Consider the following 6036-nt stretch of genomic DNA (forward strand, 5'->3'; position numbering starts at 1 on the left):
GCCCTTTGAAATGTCTAAATTGAGCTGTTGCTTTTTCTTTTCTCCCCCACCAATGCATTTCATTCAAAAAATAGATTTATAAACAAACCTGAATAAGAGAGAAGATACTGAATGGAGATATCCAGGCAGGGGAACTTAAACTTAACTCACCCTTGAATCTGACTGAGAAGTAAGCTTTAGCAACTGGCGCTAACTATTTCTGTTGTAATGTACAAACAAAAAGTGAAATTTACAAAGGACTGTTCAAGATTTTTTGGAACTGGCAGGAGGACAACGTTGATTTATTTTTGTACAAGGCTTTGAAAGTGGCAGCCGCTGTTTGATTTTTTGTGTCTGTTCTTCTAATGACTAATGGGGAGGGAGATTAAGAAATACAGTTATACATTTGAAGCTAGGCCTTGGGTTACTGAACAGCTCAGCAAGTGCTAAATAACCTGAACAAATCTAACTTATCCTAAGAGCCTTAGAAAATCCAACGTAAACATTTATTTCCTTGATCTGACATCATTGATTTCACGTGTATATTCATTATTGTATAGCATGTTCTTTAGAATTCAGCCCATGTGACATTCCTCTCCTCAGATTAGATAATATAAATCCCAGTTATGCTACATGAGAAGTTGTGATGTCACACAGTGTATAGTGGGAAACAATTGACCCAAAAGCCTAGCACAGTGATTTTCAACCTATGGTCCACAGACCCCTGGGAGGCTGCAGATTATGTCTAAGAATGCTAAAGGGATTCATACCTCCATTTGAAATTTTTTAGGGGTCTGCAAATGAAAAAAGGTTAAAAAATCACCGGCCTAGCAAAATGCAAGTATCATACTCAACAACACAGCTGGCTGAATAATGAACAAATATTTTATCTCATGTGTGCAGATAGTCCTTAAGCAACTCATAAATGTCTAAAATTGTTACATGAAATTTGCTGAATAATTCTTTATCTGTAGCTTATTTGCATGAACTTCATTGATTATTTGATGATCAACATTTAGTCTGTTAGCTAGTTTTGATTGGTTACAGAGGTCAGGTGGTATTGTTTCCATTCCCTTATTGGATACATGTTGCTTTTAGAATCAAATTGCCAGTTCAAACTTTGCTCCGTGAGAGTTTTCTCTAATAAATACATAAAATGTGGTGTTTCCATGAACATTCCTGCTTGTAAATACATTTGCTAGAACAGCTGAAGAAAGTGACTCCTACGGCCTATAAACACAGTTGGAGAGATTTCACTTTTTATTGAAGGGAATATATTCATGGAAACATTTTTGAGGTATTTGCCCAACTCCTCATTTTCAACAACGTGAAACCTAGAAACACTAATGCTTTTGAAAGAGACTGCTGCCGATCAACACTGGAAAGAACAATAATTTAGTTTATTTCATTTGTTAAAATGTAATTCTGGTCCCAACCTTCCTTTTTTTTTTTTTTTAAACCCACCTCAGTAACTAACTTTGTGAAACTGCATCACTGATCATAAAATATTCACATTTCCTAACCAGGGGACAAATTCTCATGACCAAATCCCTCCACAGCTCTCATGGCACCTGATGTGTCAAGTTTCCCACTGTGCTGAAGTCCTCAACAAGCAGTTTCAGTGAGTAGACACCTACCTTAAGCTTCAGTGGGTGCTCAAGGTTAGTTTGAAAACGACCAATGATAATTTACTATTGAGTCATCAGTGCCATCATGTTTGCCAACTTGATGTGTGTCTGCAGGTGTGGGGAAACAGACAAAGTTCCAGTCAAAAATCGGTGGGAGTTTTGCTTAAGAAAAAATTGTAGATTCAGTCCTTAATTTCCTATGGGCCCAAAGCTCATTCATTATTGGTATGAATTGGGGCCAGATCCTCAGCTGGTGTAAGCTCAGTTAAACTCAATGGAGCTGTGTCAGTTATGACGGTTTATACAAGTTGAGGATCTAGTCCCTAAAGTCATAAAAGTTCAAGTGTTCTGAATCGTGCCCTACAGGGGGAGTTCCAACGAACTGTAAAAGACAGATCAGTAGAAATGTTAGCCTCTAAGACGCAAACCAGGCATGTGCAACCCCTGTGTTCATAAGCCATGCATGTGCAAATTCCTTAATATTTGATGCACTTCCATGTGTGGCAGAAGAGTTAGCACTGAAATGTGGTGAGTTGTGTCTGAACAATGGGGGGGGGGGGAGAACCACACGTTTTTCTGATGCAAAGGGAAGAAAGATGCAGACAGAAAGATCCTTCCTTCACCCAGCAGATTCCTGAATTGTTGCTGGTGGAAGAAAGTGTGTCTGTCTGTGTGTGAGAGAGATCCTGTGTACAGCGTAAATGGAAAGATTTAAAAAGACAGTTCAAGGCACCCAAGTGCCCATATTCTGTGGGGATTACCTTGAATGTTAACTATTGGCCCAATCCTGCATCCATTGAAGCTACTGGGAGTTTGCCATTGAGTGCACCGCACCCAGGACTGGCTCCCGCTAGCACACATCAGCCCTTGCAGAAGTGAAAAGTAGATGGTTTTTAAACCTCCCTACTAGCTGCAAAGAAAAAATCCATTTTTTATCCCCAAAAAAGTAAATCAATGGCTGCTATAACAATAAACCCTGACCAGCTAGAGTCACTAATCATTAGCGAGACTGTCAAAAAGAAAATTGCGTAGAGCATTAGTGGGTAACTGAGTCAGTAGTTCTGATGTTTTTTCCTTTAGGTTTAGGTGCCAGCTGAAGACAAATGGTTTCTTTCCCATCTCTTCCCATGTAATATTGTTGATGATCATTAGGGACTAAGTTCTTTATTGTGATATGCACCCCCACTTCCCATTGAAGTTCACCTGTACACGAGGATGGAACTTGTCCTAAATTTGTCTTTGTAAGTATTGCAATGTTTTTCCTTCTACAGGGCAGACAATTTGTGCCATGCACTACAGTAGGGATGATTTATTTACCAACAGCCTTCCCGAAAGCCTGCAGTTCTAACAGTTCTATATTAGGGAATTGGTATGCAACCGTCTCAGCCAACGTATGTATCTACTTTTATTAGAAAAAAAAGCATTTATTCTTGTTATTAAGGAATGGGGACTATTTTATGCTATTGACTTCATTAACCTGGAATGGAGAAAAATATTATTCTACAGCCAGCCAGAATTTTTTCACAGCAGTTTGGGTGGGGAGGGAATGTTAGAGAATTCTTATCCGAGGTTTTATATGTGCTGTGTGTGGCTGAGAGAAAGAGAGTGAACAACAGATTCATGAGCCTAAATCCTGCCACAATGTAAAAGGCATCTCAACCAGTTAGGCAGGCATAATATAAGTAGGCCAAGACACCCAGACTTCTAGTAATGATGCAAAAGAAGAATATAGTAGGGTGTAAGCCTGGAGCCTAAGGGTATGTCTACACTGCCGCGCTAGTTCGGCGGCTGGGGATCGAAGTTCCGGGTTCGATTTATCGTGTCTGGTGTGGACGCGATAAATCGAACCAGGAAGTGCTCGCCGCCGACTGCGGTACTCCAGCTAGACGAGAGGAGTACCGCGGAGTCGACGGGGGAGCCTGCCTGCCGCGTGTGGACCGCGTCTGAACCGCGGTAAGTTCGAAGTAAGGTATGTCGAATTCAGCTACGTTATTCACGTAGCTGAATTTGCGTACCTTACTTCGACTTGGGGGGTAAGTGTAGACCAAGCCTAAGACAGGAAAGGGTCATTGCGTCTGACCAAAAGGATGAGTTTAACCGGGAGGAGTATGCCTCAATGAACAGTGACATTTTAACCTGAGTTAAGAACACACCTTCTCTCTGCAGTGAAGACATGCCTTCAGTTACACCTGTCCAAGCCAGAGCATCCCCATTAACATCAGTTACTTTGAATTGGCAGAGACATGTAACTGAGAGCACAATCTGGCTGTCGCTCATCTGTTTCACAGGCTCTCTCTGAACTTACAACTTTTATGTGAGTTTCAGGATTTTGGCCCCATGTTCCATCAGGTCTGTACCTGCAAAAGCAGCAATAAAGAATTCCAAATCACCACAGAAGTGTATCAAAGAAACAACGGGGCTACAGTAATATATAACTGTTCAGTATACAAACATGAGAGTTGACCTTTACCAGCTCCTAGAAGAAAGTCAGACACGATTCTCTGCCATAGATTTTTTCATATTCAGTAGTACAGCACGGAGCTGGGCTTTGAACATGGTTGTTAAGCAATCCAGGCCCTGTTTCTTGCTGTTTCCATTCCTGTCAAATCCTTATTAGGAAAGGCCTTCAATTTTCAAAGGGTACATGAGTTCACAATCTGCTTTTCAAAATGCCATTGCACTCAATGGTCCTATTGGCTTCTTAAAACCATCCTGATTGAGTCTGTACAGCACTGTTGAATGGTAGGATTTCATGTATTATCTTTTGATACCTCTTCTGTGGTGCTTGTAGTGATTAAGGGTAAAGAAAGTCCTGTCCTGCCATTCTTATTTATGTGACTCGTTCCATTGATTTTAACAGAAGTCCCATGGAATGCTTCTTCCTGTACAAGACTAGTATTGGCCATGTAACCAGTTTCCCAGCTGACAGTTGCAGGAAAATCCCAGACAGCAGTGGTTCACACTAGACCTCTGTCACCCTAGTAACACATTAAATTTTTAAAGCTAGTATTCATTCTGGCATCCCAGTCTCAACCAGTATCTGAGGTCCAAATTCTGTTGTCAGTTGCTTGGTGTAACTGAATGCAGAATCCAGACCTAATTAATTATAAGGTCTCAAACTGTGTCCCATGGTGGTTGTTTTTGTAAGCATTGTGAGTTTTAAAACAGGGGTCACATCCACCATCAACTGAAAGTGGTTACCGCATCAGGAGCTTAAGTTAGTCTAATGTTTGCAACTCTAGTTTGCCTGATTCTGACCTGATGATCAGTTTCATGGTTTAACACTATTGACTTCAAAGGTGTTAACTACATCACTGCCAATGGGGTTTAAGTTCAAACTATCATTAAGGAAGAAAAATAACCATCTCAGACTCTTTCATCAGAGCCACTCCTTTGCTCTCACCTATGTTGACATGCACACTCTGCAATCACCCCAGGAAACCCCTCTCTCGTTAACCATGTATAAGTGATGTGTTTTGCGTACAAAACTTTTTCATTCATGCCTCTCAGTGAAGGTTTCTGAATAAAGCAATGTCTCCTTAGCCATTTATTAATCGTGGGCAATTTCTGTATATAGCTATGCATCAATACAGACCTTACAATGATTTTCCAAATAATATTAGTCCCCTATTTTATTCATGCTTAGTTCAGTTTGGGGTAACCACCCTGCCCATATTCTGGTAATTCTGTTCATTGGTAAATGGCTCTGCCTCTCAGCTAACAAATGGCATCTCCTGCTAGTGCATTGTTGTTGCAGCTGGCTCAGAACACAAACAAGAGAACAACTTGAGTGACAGCCATATACCTCTTTAGCTGGGTTTGCAAAAGCACTCAGTATTGGCCTCACTCTGCTCCCCTGAAGTCAGCAGTAAAGCTCCCCTGTGGGAGCAGAGTGAGGTCAGTGCTGAAGGCTTGTGAACCACCCTCCACCTTCAAGCCTAAATAAGGAAGCTTATTAGCGTATTACACAGCGTGCAGCATATGAGGCCTAGCCTGCAAATCCAGGCGAGTATCTGTACTCACACAGGAGTAGAGCCAACGAGACCACTCCTCTGTGTGAAGATTTGCAGGAGTGGGTGTCTTTGGAGGCCTGACCTTGTAAGTTACTGAGCATCTGCCAAGAGGTGCTAAATGCCTCCAAGGCCCCAGTCCCTGTACCAAGGGCCCACCTCCTTAAGTTCCCATCACTTGGGAGATGCTCAGCAGTTTGCAGGGTCATTTTAAAGTATTGACCCCTCTTCTTCTCCTTGCAAGCAAACCAAACCTTTGTAAATGTTTTTAGTTTAGAAGTTAGTGTGTACAGACAGTGGCAGTAAGTAAAAAAATAGTTACCAAAAAAAAGTTATTTGTATATGGAAAAAACTTTTACAGATGCTTTTAATTTATTTTATGGCTGTTGCCTTCTTGTCCTTAATTCCCATCTTTTGAT

Source organism: Emys orbicularis, chromosome 5 (assembly GCF_028017835.1).
Source record: "Emys orbicularis isolate rEmyOrb1 chromosome 5, rEmyOrb1.hap1, whole genome shotgun sequence".
NCBI classification, from domain to species: domain Eukaryota; kingdom Metazoa; phylum Chordata; order Testudines; family Emydidae; genus Emys; species Emys orbicularis.